Here is a 17389-nt window from a genome sequence, read left to right on the forward strand (position 1 = left end):
AGAAGAAGTTTGTGATCTGAACTACAGTCAGCTCCAGGTCTTCTTTTTACCAACTGTATAGATGTCCACCACCTTTGACTGCAAAGGATGTAGTCAATCTGATTTCGGTGTTGTCCATCTGGTGAAGTGCATGTATAAAGCCATCTCTTAGGTTGTTGGAAGAGAGTGTTTGTTATGCAGAGTGAGTTGTCTTGGCAAAATTCTATCAGCCTATGTCCTGCTTTGTTTTGTTCTCCCAGGCCATGCTTACCTGTAATTCCAGGTGTCATTTGACTGCCCACCTTAGCATTCCAGTCTCCTGTGATGAAAATAATATCTCTTTTAGGCGTGTGGTCCAGTAGGTGCTGCAGATCCTCATAGAACTGCTCTACTTCAGCTTCTTCAGCATCTGTGGTTGGGGCATATATTTGGATCACTGTGATGTTAGATAGCTTGCCCTGAATTTGAATTGAGATCATTCTATCGTTTTTTGGGTTGTATCCACGCACTGCTTTAGCCACTTTACTATTAATTATGAAGGGTACTCCATTTCTTCTGGGGTCCTCTTGTCCACAGTAGTAGATCTGGTGGTCGTTTGATGTGAAGTGGCCCACTCCAATCCATTTCAGTTCACTGACGCCCAAAACGTCTATCTTTAATCTTGGCATCTCACCAATAACCACATCCAATTTGCCCTGGCTCATAGATCTTACATTCCAGGTTCCAATGGTGTGTTGATCCTTAGAACATCAGATTCGCCGTTCACCACCACCACTGTCGGCCACTAGCCGTCCTTTCGGCTTTGAGCTAGCTGCGTCATCACGTCTGGGGCTAGTTGAGCTCATCCTCTGTTCCTCCCCAGTAGCATTTTGAACATCTTCCAACCTGGCAGTCTCATCTTGCCATGGTATACTGAAATATCTCTGGTTGTACTTATCCATTTAGTTTTCACAGCAAGAATACTGAGGTGGGTTGCCATTACCTTCCCCAGGGATCGCATTTAGTCTGACCTCTCTGTCATGACCTTCCCGTCTTGGGTGGCCCTTCACAGTTTAGCTCATGGCATCATTGAGGTGCTCAAGCTCCAGCACCACGACAAGGTAACGATCCTTTGCTGAAGATCCTCTGTTTTAGGTTCAGGTAAATCCAGAGCATCTAAACAATTTTCAGAATCTAGCTGCATCCTCAATCTGAATAGCCGTGCTCAGTAATTATCCTCAGTCAATCTTGGTATGGGGGAACTCCCTCCTCTCTCTCCATTGTTCAGAGAGAAGGAAAAGAAAATTCTGAACTTTGCCTTTTAAATTTGCAAGCGGCTTTCTTTTTGGCTGTGAGGCCAAAGCCTTTTCAAAGATCAGTTCTTGGACTCTGCTGGGTTGCACTGGTCTGTACTGGGCCCATAACCCTTGATGGAATTTTTAAAGGTTAATTAAAAACTCTAAGCAGCTAACAGCAACCTTGCAGAGTAGAAGCGTGAACCAAAAAAAGGAACTTGGACATTAAGCTTAATTACATTCAGAAATAAATTCAGTCTTCACAGAGTAGTTAGATGAATTAAAATAGGGAGAGGTTACTTTTATTTAGTAGATCTGGATACAGGTAGGTTCATAGTAGAAAGCACTTAATCATCACTGGTTCTTTGAGGACACTTTCTATGTGGAATAGAAAGTCTGTGTGCAAGCGAGATGGTAGCGGGAGGGCTGCATGCTTGCATGTCTGCCCAAGAGGTAATGGAGATTCTTAATCCCCAAGCCCAAGAAGAATTCCAGCAAGAACAACCAAGGAGTGACACTGATCTTGGTCCTGCTTGCTCTGTCTTTCTGCTTTCAGAACAACACCCTTCGTGAGACCAAAGGGCCACAGAGAAACAAGAGGCCTGATTAGGCATGGTGTGGAGATGCTGCCTTTGGTGGATCTGGGAGGATCATCAGGTCTCCAGGACAGATAAGAAGCTCCCCAGGAAGGCCTGGCAGAGGACGGTTGATCCCGGAATGAAATCACAGCCCATTTCAGCGACTCTGGGGCACCAAAGGTACTGAGGATTTTCTGCTGCAGATCTGAATTCCTCACAAAGCAACTTTTCTCAAGTTTCTCTGGGGAGAGGGAAATATTGTAATCTGCTGAGATTTAATGTAGGACAGGCAGTGTCTCATTTCAGATCAGTCTCCATGGGACTTCTCAGCAGTGTGAGGGACCCAGTAATACAGTGATCTCATTATTTAAATGTACAGATTATTATTTAGAATGAGTTTCAGCTGATGATCTGGGGAAACATAGGAACAGACTTCATGAGTCCTAGTTAGTGCTCCTGAATTCTGCCAGTCCCTGTATCTAGGTTCTGCTGAGAGTAGATAAAGAAGGTGTCTGATCTTGGAACCTACAATGCCAGAGAGACAGCTAGAACAATTTTGCTGTATATTTCAGAGTGAAAAGTATAAGGTACAAGTGTAGGATGTAGAAGAACTGGCTTGGCAGTAGTAGGTGTGAAAGGCATTTTAAGTCTTTGGGTGTCCACAGGATAAACATGTGCCAGCAGGGTAATGAAGCTGCGAAGAAGGCAAATGGTATTTTGTGAGGCATAGAGTCCAGATTACAAGACTGTCCCATTTCTCAAACCCCATTTAGCTGAGCAAGATCTATGAAGCAAGAACTGCAAAAACCTTGGTAAGTTATCTTGATTGCTAGTCTTGGGGTAAATACACAAACTTGAAACTGTAACAGGAATTTCCCTGCCACCTTATTATAAAATTTATAAAGGACTCTTCAAATCATTTTAAATGCTTCTTGCCACTGGAGCTGAGTTGCTCTTTATGAGATAAGCTGCCAACCAACCTTCCCTTCTCTCCTTTGCTCTGTTTATGTCTCCTCTGCCTTCCATCCCTTTCCAGAATCTCTCCTAACACTCTGCTCTGTTCTGGCCAGATCCCATCTGGAGTCCTGTATCCAGTTCTTTTCACCACAATTCAAAAAAGATACTGACACATTGGAGCAAGTTCAAAGGAGGCTGCCAAGATGGTGAGGGCTCTGGAAACCAAGCCCTACGAGAAGGACCAGGGTATATTGAGCCTACAGAAAGGTTACTGAGGGATTTAAGATAGAAGTCTTCAAAAATCTGAAGGGTTGTTACATAGAAGAAGGAGTGGATGTATTCTTTGTTGCCTCAGAGGGCAGAACAGAACCAGCGGATTAAAAACTACAAGGTAGCAGGTTCAGAATACACATTGGGATGAATGTCCTCCTGAGCTGGCTGAGCTGTCTGTCAGTGGAATAGGCTGCCAAGTGGTGAGTTGTTCTTTTCTAGAGATCTTCAAAGAGAGGCTAGCTGGTCATGTGTAAAGGATGCTGTAGTGGATCGTGCACTGAGTATGGGACAAAGTGACCTCTGAAATAACTTCCAACCCTGTGATTCTAAGAGCTCTGGGTGCTTCAATGGGCAAATGGACAACTACAGTGTTGTGGGTAGAAATCTGGAAGCATATATGACAGAGCGCAGTGTGGGGCCCATTGAAGAGCTGCACTCAGCTCTCCTCCTTTGTCCTGGTCTGACAGGATCTCTGGTTGTTCCTGCCTGGACTGTGGTCTAGGGTTATTATTTATTTATTTATTTACCATATTTATAACAATCTAAAACTAAAAAGTGATGCAGTAGGGGGTCCTCGTCACCCCCCTCCACTGAGATCAGGTTGGCTCCAACCCTGCTGGCCTTTCACAAGACCCTAAAGAAATGACTGTGCCAATGAGCATGGGCACCGGACTGTGGTGGAGCCGGTGCAGTGGTGATGCTGAGGGTTTTGATGGATGTAGTTACCTCAGCTGTGAGTTTTATGCATTTGATAATTTTTTAAATATGCGTTTTATTTTTTTTTCTTGTTTTTAGATTGTACTTTTTTTGCTGTTTTTATATTTGTTTTAATTGTTTGTAAACTGCCCAGAATCATATATATGAGATGGGTGGCTATATAAATTTGAATAAATAAATTTAGACAAGACAGAAGGATTGATGGTTGAAAAGACTTAGCCCATAGGGGTGGACTTTGCTATACTTGGTGGCATTTTTTTCTCTTGTAGGAGCAAGTGCGTGGAGTGGAGTGCTCTTTCATCCTGCACTGTCCTCAAGTGTTCAGGTCAGAGCAGTGGTGAGGAGTGCCTTCTTCTAGCTACAAGTGCTTTCTGGAGGGGTCTGACTTGGTTACCACTATCCTTGTTTTCTTCCTATTTAGACAACTGTATTATAGTCAATGTTGGTATGCCTTGAAAGAAACTCAGAAATTAATGTGAATTGAAAATGCTACTGCCAGTCTGTTGAGTCCCTATCAAGCATCTCCTAGCAAGAACATGTGAACTTTGATTTGGCAAAATTGCACTGGTTACTTAGGAATTTCCAAATTAAATCCAAGGTACTTATTTTGAAATATAGATTCCCTGGTGGCTTGAGAATGGCTTCCCCATATGTTACTGTCCAGGAACAATACTTGTCCCTGATGGTCTTCTGGTGAGTGTGGTTTCAGAAAGAGGTCTGGCTGGAACTGACTGGGGTGGGGCTTTTTCGATGGTAGCACCAACCCCATGGAACTCTGTTCACCTTGGAAGTTCGAGGCACCATCCCCAGCTTGTTTTAAAAAGAGATTGAAGGCTGACTTTTATATGCAAGATGTCTGTGCTGGGAATCTGTTTTAAAACTCTCACCTTGATCTTTTCTGTGTGTGAAGTTTTATATCATTAACTATCTTTACACTGTTTCTAGTTATAGATGTTATAATTGGTTGGAAGTGTTATTATGCTTTGTGACTGTTGTATTTTGTTGACTTTATTGACAATGTTAGTGATTTATATTGTGTACTGTTGCAGGCTGGCTTTTTCAGGACTGTGTAGGTTATACAACCGATCGAGCAATTCATCAATAGCACAGCAAGAGGGAGGAGTGCCAGTTTCCTCATGATGGCTTTAAGCAACTTGGACATCCAAGAGATTTTCCAAGGATGCTTTGCAAAAACATCTTCAGTAGGTTTTGCTTGACAATAAAAGACTGGGCGGTAGATAAGCCAGAACAGATTCCAAAATCAGTGGGATGTGTTTCAGACAAATGAGAACAATATTTAGGAACTGAAACCATTTAAATATTATGCTTTTATAACCACCTTAACACTTCAAAAGCATCTGGAACAGCTCAAAATTTCCCGGAATGCCTACTTCCCAGTCAGCCAAGGAAATCAGTTCAGCAGACACATGAGACTGGAAGATCTTCACTACAAAAGAGCCAAAACATTCGTGGGAATCATATTTCATTATCTGTTCTAGTCAACAGTCTCTATTTCAGAAAATGATTTGGCTTCCTAGATGGCCAGACATGCCAGACTCACTGGTTACATGTAGCTGGACACAATGTGATACTAACTGGATACTATCTAGGCAATGTTTAAAGAAGCCTAGTTGCAGTATTGGTCCTTGAAAACAACCAGAATTCTAGGAGAATGCTGGAATGCAGTCTTCTGAGAAAAGGGAAGCAAGAATACTGATTGCTCATAAAAAATTCAGTAGAGGTGATGACATAATCTGATTAATGCATTGGGAACAGACAAGCAGCATGTTTCATAATAACTTTTGTGGTGTTATGAGCTTTGCTGTCTTCTGGAAGGGTTTGTATTCGGGCAGTGCAAATCTCCAAGTAGGCGCATCCCTTTGATGGTAGTGCCAGACAAGCATCCTTTCAAAGCTGCTATGTGAAGCCTCATCCTGAAGAGTGGCCTGAAGGAGCCCCATGGCTTGGCTGTGCTCCCCACCCTCCCTCATTACTCTGTGGCACCAGCAGAAGCCAGAAGAAGTTCAGCACAGAAGTGCTGGGAAGCCTCGTCCAACTTTTGCAAGTGCTGGAAGCTGCTGAGGAGGGAAGGCTGTCCTCCTGGAATCCTCTGGCGCTTGCAAGTGCCAGGAGAGGCTGGAGCTTTGGAAGTGCCAGAAGGTGCAGAGGAGATGGGGAAGACCATAGTCTCCTCTTTGGGCTTCTCCTCCAGCAATACCTGGAAGAGGTTTCTGCACATGTGCAGTTCTTGCAAACATTTCTGTCACTGATGAGGGGAGATTTCAAACAACTTCATCCAAGAAAATGTTGCTGCCTCTTTGTCTCAAAAAAGAGCGTCACTCACATGGCCTGCATGGTGCAAAGCTTTTCCTGAGGTGAATCCAAGTCCCCTTGTACTTACCTCATTGGTATGTTGAGGATGTTTGGGATCATATTCTATATTCTTGTCCAGGTTGACTAGTGAATTTGGTTGGCTTGATCTACTGGGAAGTGGATATTCCAAGCCATCATAAGGAAATCCAAATGTTTGCCGCAGAACTAAAAGCAGGACATGATCCCCAGAGAGCTTTTGATTTTATTGGAACAAAGTCTTCCCCATGTATATGACTGGTTGTGTTCACCCGCTGACTGGGAAGTGAGATTTCTAGATACTTTTGCCTTGTTCTGGATAGTTTTTGGATATTAATGGATTAATAAAAACATATTTAAAGAATGATGTTAGCAATCTTTTTCCAATTGCAGTCCATATCCTCTGATGTTTGTTTACAGTCTTACTCTGATTTAACAATGATTTTCTATGCTTGCTCACCTATGTACATTTGTAACTTTTTGATATTTGTTCTTTCAGCTACTGAACAAGTGGAAAATCCTCTATATAGTTTGGTCTCTTCTTCAAAAGTCTCGTATGTGCACCATCATGAATCAGGTCACATATGTCTTGGGGGTTGGGAACTGTGCCTGTTCTATACGTTTGGAATTTGGTTTGAAGGGAGGAGAAAGGGAGGGGGGAGGATCGCAACTGGAAAAGAAACCAATCTGCTTGAATGCTCATTCCTCACCTCTGATCCTTTGTAGAAGGTAGGCAAGAAGAATAGCTTGATAATTATTTTGAAGAAAATGAAAAACAAAGGAAATAGCCTAGTTTACAATTATCCTTTGGTGACACGGGTAATTTTAACTGGGATTAGCTGATCTGATCCCATAATTGAAGCCAGGAGGCCTACAATGCAACTTGGGTATTACCACCATATGTGACTGGGGCAAAGGCAATGGATGTGGGCTGAATTTTTCAAAATGCTTCAGACTTTTCAATTGCATAATAGGAGGGTTGAGAAAGAGGGTTGGACTGAACAAGAACAACATCAACGTAATGTCCAGAAAGGCAGAAACACAGGAGACAGGCTGCTCTAGTCAAATAAAGCAAGGATGTAGAAGAGAGAGAGGAAGGGGCACCACTGGAAGCGAGAAGTGATTCTATTCAGCCTCCTGTACTGCTGAAAAACACTGCTGTTAACGCATCCTGGACAATTATATATCTCACCTATGCCTGAATGCATCTTGTGAAGGAGAACTCACCCCCCCCCCCTCAGAAATAGGTTTTGCTGTTCAACTGCTCTTACTATCAGAATATTTTTAAATGTTAAATCTTCCTTTCTGTAACTTCAAACCATAATCCACCTTTGCACTCAACAAACAGAAAGAGCACATTCTGGCCTTTTGTGTCATAGCCCTCCAGAACTCCAACTTATACCACTCAGTCTTTTGTTCTGAAGGCTAAACATACATAGCCTCCCACCCCCATCTCTTCTTGTAGAACTTAGTTTTCAATCTCCTGAATCTCTGTGCAGTTCTTTTTCACCCTAGAATCACAGAACTGTAGAGTTGAACAAGATCACAAGGATCATCTAGTCAAACACTCTGAACTTCAGGAAAAACAGTTAAATCATTACTGAGAGGTGGCTATCCAGCCTCTTCTTAAAAACCTCCAGAGGTGGAAAAACTACAACCTCTGTAGGTAGATTCCTCCACTGTTGGACAGATCTTTTTGTCAGGAAGTTTTCTCATATTTAAATGAAACTTAAGTGGCTACATCTGTAATGGGCATATTTTCCACGGTCTTAGTTCTTGGGCATCTTCCCTGTAGCTTCCTTCATGTACCCAAACATGGCTATCATGTCTCCCCAAAGTCTTCTTTTCTCTGGACTGAACATCCCAAGTTCCTTCAAGGTGTCCTCAGCTGGCTTGTCCCCAAGGTCCTGTGCCATCCTGTTCCAGCTTTTCTTTAAAGCTTCATTAACATTTTCTTTAAGTGTCCAGAACTGGATACATTTCTTGAGCTGAAAACTGACTGAGATTTTATTCCTGTTTACGACCTTCCTATTACTTCCCGTGATTTAGAAACGGTACTTTTGTTGCTACAGCCTAAAATTATATTTGCTTTTTTTTTGCCAGTCACATCAACATAGCAACTTATATCCAGCTTGTGGTAAACATCAATTACAAGATTATTTTCACACAGGCTATTACTACATCCAATATCTCTACTGTTCTGTATCTCTAATAATATTGTTATGTTCCATCAGGTTGTAGCTAGCTCCTGGAGACTCTGTGGATAAAATCTCCCAAGCTGTCCTGTATCTCACTGCATCATACAATCCTTGCAGGTGTGTCTCTGTAGCTTCCAATACTCCATCTGTCCATCTCATGTCCTCTTGGCCTTTTCTTCTATCCACCTTGCCCATCATTATTAACTTTTCCATAGATGATGATGATGATGATGATGATGATGATGATGATAAATTATTAAACTTGTATGCTGCCCAAATCTCAACGATTCTGGGTGGCTCACAACAATCAAAGAAATTACAATAAAATCAATAAAAGATAAAGATAAAAGATGAGAAGTGTGATAAAGTGAGGGCTCTCTTTTCTCAGCAATCCTAAACAACAGCAGAGTGGGGGCCATCCAGATCTCCAGGGGAACCTCGTTCAAGATGGCAGGTGCTGCTGCAGAAAAGGCATGCTTCTGGGATCCTAATAGATGATGTTTAATCGAAAAAACCCGGAATACACCAACACTGCAGGTTTGAATTGGTGGGACAGATGCTGTGTGAGACAGGTGGTCCCTCAAGTAACCAGGCCTTAGCCATACAGGGCTAACAATCAACAACTTGAATCACACCCAGAGGCAAACTGGCAACCATTGCAGCTTGAGAAGCAGAGGTGTTACATGGGCATACTTAGGCCTGCCCATCACTGCTTGTGCTTCTGCATTCTGGACCAGTTGAAGTTTCCAGGTGGTCTTCAGGGGCAGTCCCATGTTCAGCACAATGCAGCAGTCAAGCTGCAAGGTGACTAGGGTATGAGTGGCTGCCTGAAGGACCACCTGATCTAGGAAAGGGTGCAACTGGCAACTTATTTCCAGAGTAGAATATTTTGAATTCATGATTGAAAATGTCCCATTCCTGTCTATTTTAGTTCACTTATTCCAAGAACGTCAATCTTAATCCATGTAATTTTCATTTTAACAATATCCAGTCTTCCCTGGTTCTTACTGCAGATGTCCATGCTCCCATCCTTGGTGTTTTCAATATGTTCCACACTTTTCTTTTGATTCTGGCTACATCAACAACCAGACTTCTGGAAGCCTTTGATACAGTCACATCATAATAATAGGTCACATCATGTTCTTCCCCAGCAGCCAGGGAGTCACATCCAGACCCAGGTGGTTTCATCTTTTGCAGGTTGCACCATTCTGCCTTGTGAGCTACACTTCTTCTTACAGCATGTGAAGACATCAGATTGCTTTCTTCCTCACAGCACTGCAGCTAATAGAATTGCTGCAACTGCACTTGTGGCTGCCTGGTCATAGGCATCTGATGTATTACCTCGAGTTGTTGTTGTTTATTCATTCAGTCGCTTCCGACTCTTCGTGACTTCATGGACCAGTCCACGCCAGAGCTTCCTGTCGGTCGTCAACACCCCCAGCTCCCCCAGGGATGAGTCCATCACCTCTAGAATATCATCCATCTTGACCTTGGTAAGGCCCCCCTTAGAGCATTGGGTTCGCCGTTCACCACCAGCACCGTCGGCCACTAGCCATCCTTTCGTCTTTGAGCTAGCTGCGTCATCACATCTGGGGCTAGTTGAACTCATCCTCTGTTCCTCCCCAGTAGCATTTTGACCATCTTCCAACCTGGGGGTCTCATCTTCCGATGGTATACCAACATATGTCTAGTTGTACCAATCCATTTAGTTTTCATGGCAAGAATACTGGGGTGGGTTGCCATTACCTTCCCCAGGGATCGCATTTATTCTGACCTCTCTGTCATGACCTTCCTGTCTTGGGTGGCCCTTCACGGTTTAGCTCATGGCATCATTGAGGTGCTCAAGCTCCAGCACCATGACAAGGTAATGATCCTTTGCTGAAGATTACCTCTAGATCCAATGCAAACACTGACTGCACTGCTACCTGCAGCCAGGGAGATAAGATTGAGCTTTTAAGGCAGTGCTTATTGCCCTGTCACAGTGCTGTCTTTGGATTTCTGTGTCATTCTTTAGAACTGTGTTCTCACATGCAGTTGATCACATCCTGCTGGCACTGCTGCTCATGGCCTGAGACTGCTTATTTCTCAGATTATCTCCGATTTCACATCTAACCTGCACACCTGCAGGCTGTCCCACCATTCACTGCCTGTGGATGCACTCCAGTTCCTTGTTATGGGGTCTGAAGGGGAACAACAGGCTTCAACTGAACCCTGGTAAGACAGAGTGGCTGTGGGTTGATGGCTCCTCTGTATCTGGGAAGTTCTCATCCTTAGTTCTGGATGGGGTGGCACTGCCCCATTCAGACCTAGTGCATAACTTGGGGGTCCTTCTGGACTCACGACTCCTGCTCGAAGAGCAGATGGAAGTCATGGCCAGAAGGGCCTTTGTGCAACTCCATGTTGTGTGCCAGTTATGTCCTTTCCTGGATAGAGAAGCCCTCTGAACAGTCACTCATGCCCTGGTCATCTCCCACATAGACTATTGCAATGTGCTCTACATGGGGCTACCCTTGAAGGGTATCCGGAAGCCTCAACTGTTCCAGAATGTAGCCACGCGAGCAGTTATTGGTGCTCCAAGATCGGCACATGTGACACACTGCTGCGTGAGCTGCACTGGGTACCAGTTTGCTTCTGGATCCAATTCAAAGTGTTGGTTATTACCTTTAAAGCCCTACATGGCATGGGGCCAGGTTACCTGAGGGACCATCTCATCCCCTTAACATTGACCCATCCCACCCGGTCATGCAGAGAGGGCATGCTACGAACCCTGCTGGTAAGGGAATTACACCTGGTAGGGTCCAGGAGGCAGGCCTTCTCTGTTGTGGCACCCACCCTCTGGAACATTCTGCCCCAGGAGATGAGACAGGCCCCTTCACTCCTAGCCTTCCGAAAGAACTTGAAAACCTGGTTCTGCTGCCTCGCTTGGGGTGGGAAGGGCACCAGTTCTTCTTGGGGGTGGCTAGTACCATAGATCTCTCCCCAACAAATAAGATCTTCACCGCTTGGATTTTATACCTATTTTATCTTTATTTATTGTTTTATTGTATTGTAATATATACGTTTTTAATTTTGATTTTACTGTAAACTGCCCAGTCCCAGATAGAAATTTGAAAACAAACAAACAAACAAACAAACAAATAAATAAATAAATCTAAGGTCCACTTCCTGAGTCTCCCCTCCCATACTTTACATTTCATATTATTTTCTTAAACAATGAACTTTCTTTCATTTCTCTGTGTTTACATTTCATCCTATTATTCTCGGTCCATTTATCTAATCCATCACTATCATTTTGAATGTAATTTCTGTCTTCTACATTATTAGCTCCTCACTGAAAATTTGGGTCCCCTGAAAATTTGGTGAGTATTCTCAAGCGTGCTACATCTGATAGCTCACTCCATCTTTATGAGAAACCACTGCTGAGCCCACTCTGAATACCATTTGAAAACCAGTTGTGCATCCACAGTAGGCCAGAACACAGTCCATATTTAACTAGCATGTTCATTAGCATGTCTCGAGGGCCTTTGTCAAATGCTTTGCTGAAATCAAGATATATTATATCCACAGCATTAAAAGAACCTACTAGGGAGATATTGTAACATATTTTTAATGTGATAAGGTTAGTCTCGCAAAACTTGTTCTTCATAAATCCATTATTACCACTATTTCTCTCCATCTCTAAGTTAAGTCCTGCTGCTGTATCCTACTCTTCTTGATTTTGTGGCAGAACACCTAGTCTTTTAGAAGATTGAACCAAAATAGGGTTTGAGTAACTGTTATTTTGACCTTCTTCACTGACCAGCTAATACACCGATTCTTTACTTCTTTTACTTTCAACATGATTAAAATTTTATTGTTAACCTTTTACACTAAATCTCAGCCAAGTCTGAAATTTTGCTTTCTGGACATCAGCTCTACAGCTCCAGGCTACCTGTTTGTACTGTTCCTTTGTTATATTTTCTATTCATTAGCATCAGATCAGGGCTAGCTGATCTTCCTGTATCTTCCTCCATGCTCTGAAGGAAAAAGTCATCAGCAAGACAAATCAGGAACTTTCTGGAAGGATTGTGCTTTGCAGAATTTGTCTTCCAACAATTTTTTTCATGCCTGTTTGAAAGAGCTAGACATGTGTGATGGTGCTCTTCTCCATTCTTCTGCTCCACATAAGAGCACTGGAAAGGGAAAGAAAAATATTACGACCCAATGACTGGCTACTGAAATGTTGTCAAGGGAAGAGATTATATTTCTGGGATCAATTATTGCATTATTTGGATGATAGAGTGCTGGCACAAGATAGGTTGTCCTTCACTTGGGCAGGAGTGTTTGATTGAAACAGAAGGAACTTGGTTAGGAAGGCTTTGAATTAAAGAAAAGTGGAAGAAGTTGAGTATGCCAGGGTCTGGTCCTCTGAGTTCAAGCTAACCAAGCTCCTCATCCCACTGCTAAAATTAATATTCATCTGAGGAAGCAATGACAATATTCCCCTCATTAGGAACAATATTTTCCAACTGTGGGAGAAATGGCTTATTTGGATTGCATTGGTAAAACAAGAGGTCTATTCTGGGATCATATGTACTTGACACATTCTGCCAATACTATTTTTTTGGGCTGTGCCTTCTCCCATCCATCTCCATTTATGGAAGCAGGAGACCAAAATCTTTGCACCTTCATCCTCCTTTCATCCCTTGAATCAAGAGGAGTGAGTAGGAGGTATAGGAATATGCTGAAAATCAGGATAACAAGGGCCAATAAGTATTTAAGAAAGACAAGTTGGAATCAAGTGATGTTGGTTGTAGTAATTGATGGCAGACAGGATTAATCTACACTATGATTACAAATGGTCCATTAAAGGGCAGACTTAGGGTTTTCTGATCAGTCTCAGAAAAAGGGATATTTAGATGATAGCCAAGCCTTTGACCTGCTTGGAGACTAGGTCACTCCAGAGCATGGGACAGAGAATGACAGATTCCTCACCTGGAGACAAATTCAAACAGAACATTAAGCCAAAAGCTTCCAAGCAGTTTGACCATGAAATCACTTGATCTGAGAGGTGGTGGGCTCCTTTCCTCTGGATGTTCAAACAGAGGCTTAACAGATGTGTTAGTTTGGGTTCCAGCACTGAGGGATGATTAGACTAGAGGGCCTAGGTATCCCCTTCAACTTCTTTTCTTATACTCGCATCCTGCCTTTCCTCTGGGAACTCAAGGGAGTGAAGGTAGCACTTCTTCCTCCATTTCCCCCCACAACAGCTTTGGAAGGACCAAACAAGGCCATGTTGTGTACAAGATGCAGGTGTCCTCCACGTTTCAGAGTGGGAAAGCATAACAAAAATCTGTTGCCATGAAATGGCTTGGGAAAGAGACCTAGGCTTTAAACCTTTGGTGTGCGCTTTCTCTCTCTCATTCTCTCTCCCCACTCCATGCATACACAGAGCTCTACAGCTGGATTGTTTTATTTTGTAGAAGTTTTTCTTCTACATAATTATGAATTATTTTAGTCTGCAATGAAGCCTTATCTGTAAGGGCAGAAGGAATGACCTTGAGGAACAGGAGGAAGAACAGCAACCAAGACAATGGTCAGATAAAAGAAGTCTGAGTGCAGGCCAGAAATATAATTTGAGAAAGCCTCTCAGACCTGACCCTCCCTAGTTCTCATGAAGATAAAGGGAGTGGGGGGGGAGCACATTCAGACTTGCAAGATTCTGTTACTATAAATTTACAATAAAAGTAGTATTGACCTGTATAACTTTGGTTTCCTAATCTGGTCTACCTTGAAGGGCTGACATTATTTAACCATGTTGAGTCCCTGAAAGTTTTGCTATGAATTTGTTCCTGAGCACTGGGTGCCAAGTATTTGAAGATCCATAATTGAGCATGCCTCCATTAAGGCCTGACACCTTGTTACTATAGAAGTCTGCAGTGGAAGGATGTAGTTCTACGGACAATATACTGAATGAAATACATTAGACGTGTGCAGTGAATTGGGAGCCTTTATATGAGAGTATGTAATGTGGAAGTCCATATAGCCAAACAATGTACTGCTGGAATAACTGGGTGTCATATAATATGGGGGTAAACAAAGCAGTGTCGTTCTGTAAAGAGTGAGAAAAAGAGTACTCTAAGGTCCAGTGAGTCTAGAAAAGTCCCTCCAGCCAATGCTACGTAAAGATGATATCTGGCTTGCCTACATGAGGTATAGATTTGCATATAGGCTTGAATCCCACCTTAATCTTGGATCACAAGAAATCCATATAGGAGGCACATGACATAGCCAAAATGCCTGCCCATTATCTTGAAATAGCCAAAATGCCTGCCCATTATCCTGGCATATTTTTGTCTTCAAGGCTCTTTTGTCTTAGTGATACACCAAGTTGTTTCAAGAAACAAACTAAATGTTAGAGAGTGCCGTTCCAGATAATGAAGTGCGTTTAGTTTGCCTTGGATAAAAATACACAGTATGGTATTATGGCGGGGCTGGGAGATAAGCTCAGGACTAAACTGATAAAGCCACACTGCACAGGAACATCACACACAACAACTTGTGAACTGGTTCAATTTTCTTTTTAAATGTAACATTGCAAGTCAAATAAAAAACTTCCATTTCTTTAAGAGTTTGGCTTTTACACATCTGTAAGTGTCATGCAGCTAAAGCAGTAAATCACTACCATAATTGCCCTGCTGTTCAGCAATTATCTATTTCCCTACCTGCAAAATAATGCTTCTAAAATCAGTATGTGTATCTATCACACAGCTCTTGCAATATTCTCCTTAGAGCTAATTGGGGCTTCAGACAAACTGTAGAGTCAGGAAGATGACCTTGACAGAAACATGCAATAACTGTTGTCCAGGCAAAGGGGCTGAAACTTGCTTTTTAATTCAGAGCAACGAGACTACGTTCAGAAGCAGCTCAGGGAGACGCGTCCCTGATTCACTGAACTATAAGGAAAAGGAATAGGAGGACCAGCACCATCAGAATGCAAGATGCCATTATTAGAGTCTCAATAAAGGCAGTGTTAGATTTCCTGCAGAGTTGATTTCTTGGTCTGGTCTACATAAACATAGCTGACAACTCTCATGCCTAGCAGAACACTGATCTGTAGATTGTAACAGGCATAAATGATACCGTAAAGCCCTTTCTGGACCATAAGGCAGCTCATACACCCCTTCCTTGGCTCTCCAAAGATTGACAGTCCAACTATGTGGGTCTATGTCTGGTCAGATTGGCAGCCAAGCTTGGCTTCCATATCCCAGATGGCTCTTTTCCAGCTGATCATTCAGGTGAACTCACTTTGATGGCTGGGTCTAGAGCTAGTGCCACAGATTATATGCTTACATCAGAGAATTTGCTCTGCTTGGTAACTAACTTTCAGGTGTTACCCCATCTCAGTAGTGACCATCTCCCAGTCTGCCTGGAGCTGGCATCTCCCCTCCTTCAGGCAGGGCTGCAACTGCAGGGGGGGGGGGCAAGCAGAGCATGTGCCCCAGGCACCGTGCTGGGGGGTTGCCAAAATGAGCTCTGGGGGTACCAAAATGGGCGAGGAATCCATGTTTGCCCCAGGTGACACAGACCCTAGTTGCGGGCCTGCCTTCAGGCATGGCTGGAACTTTGCTTTGTCCCAGCTAACAGTAATATTAGGCAGTGGACCAGATGGACACCATCACTGGATTTTAAGTTGTTGACTGTATTGGGGGACAGCCGTAATATACAAAAATACCAGTCAAGGTGTAGTAGCTCAATACCAGACTCTCATCAAGATGCTGGGCACAAACCTCTGATAAGGACTGCCTGGATGCACAAAAATGAATGAATGAATGAATGAATGAATGAATGAATGAATGAATGATAACTGCTTACCATGAGTACAAGGCCTCAACAGGGGATAACTTATGCAGGACCCTCCAAAATATCTTTGAGTGGAAAAAACAACACAAACAGCTTATGGCCCATAAGAAGAAAGAGGTTATGAAAGTGGATTATTCAGGCAGCAAAAGGGAAGAACTCTGCTTTGTTTTGGCACCTGGGGACTGCTTAATCCACATCCTATACCAATCATGACTAGGCACATATCCCCCCAGTGATCTGGGAAGCATACCTGGAGAAGATGTATGAGAATTCCTCTTCAGATCCCCCTGTGTTATCTTTTGGTGACATGCCAGAACAGCCCCCAGTTTTAGAAGTAGAGAGTAAGATCCTAATTGGCCAAGTAGAGGGGGAAAGATCCTGGGGAGACCTCCCCCCCCCCAACCTATTAAAACAGATCAAAGACTGGTGGGCTCCTGTCTTAGCCTTGCTATTTACATACATTGCCTCTATAAGTTACATTCCCCACAATTGGGGCCTGGCTGTCATTGTGCCAATTTACAAGAAGGGGAAGACTCTCTAACTACAGATCTATTTGCTTAATGCCATTAGCAAACTGTATGCCAGGCATCTCCTAGACAAACTAGAGGACTGGATGGAACAGGAGGAGCAAGCCGGGTTGAGGGAAGGCAGGGTCATAGTAGATCAATGCCTGATTTTGCAGCATTTGATAGAAAAGTGTTCATCCAAAGTACAGAATCCCTACATGCAGCCTTTATATATCTTAAAGTGGCCTTTCACTCTATCCTGAGAATCAAGTTATGGCAGAAGCCAGAAGCCTCCTCAACTGGCCGCAGGCTTCTGCTGCTGATCCATGCCCTCCACACCAACACCACACTTAGGGTAAAGTGTGACAAGCAAGGACACCTTACAAATCTGGTCTCCACCCAGAGGGGGTTAAGCAGGGATGCATTTTAGTGCCCTTGCTTTTCAATCTTTACATCCATGATATGGTGAGATGCCTTAGCAAGACAAACATCCACCTCGCAAACTAGGAGGCTGCTGTAACTCCCTCTTACTTTTTGCAGATGTTGCTGTGGTTCTTTCTCGGATGCCAGTGGGTTTGGGGAGGGCAGTGAAGGAGCTGGCAGAATACTGTAGGTGAGAATCTTGTCCTCAATTATCAAAAGACCAAGGTTATATCTTTTGCCAAGAGGCCCAAGTAGGGCTCATGGCACATAGATGGGCACCAAATTGATCAGTT

This window comes from Candoia aspera, chromosome 12 (genome assembly GCF_035149785.1).
Source record: "Candoia aspera isolate rCanAsp1 chromosome 12, rCanAsp1.hap2, whole genome shotgun sequence".
In the NCBI taxonomy this organism is placed as follows: Eukaryota; Metazoa; Chordata; class Lepidosauria; order Squamata; family Boidae; genus Candoia; species Candoia aspera.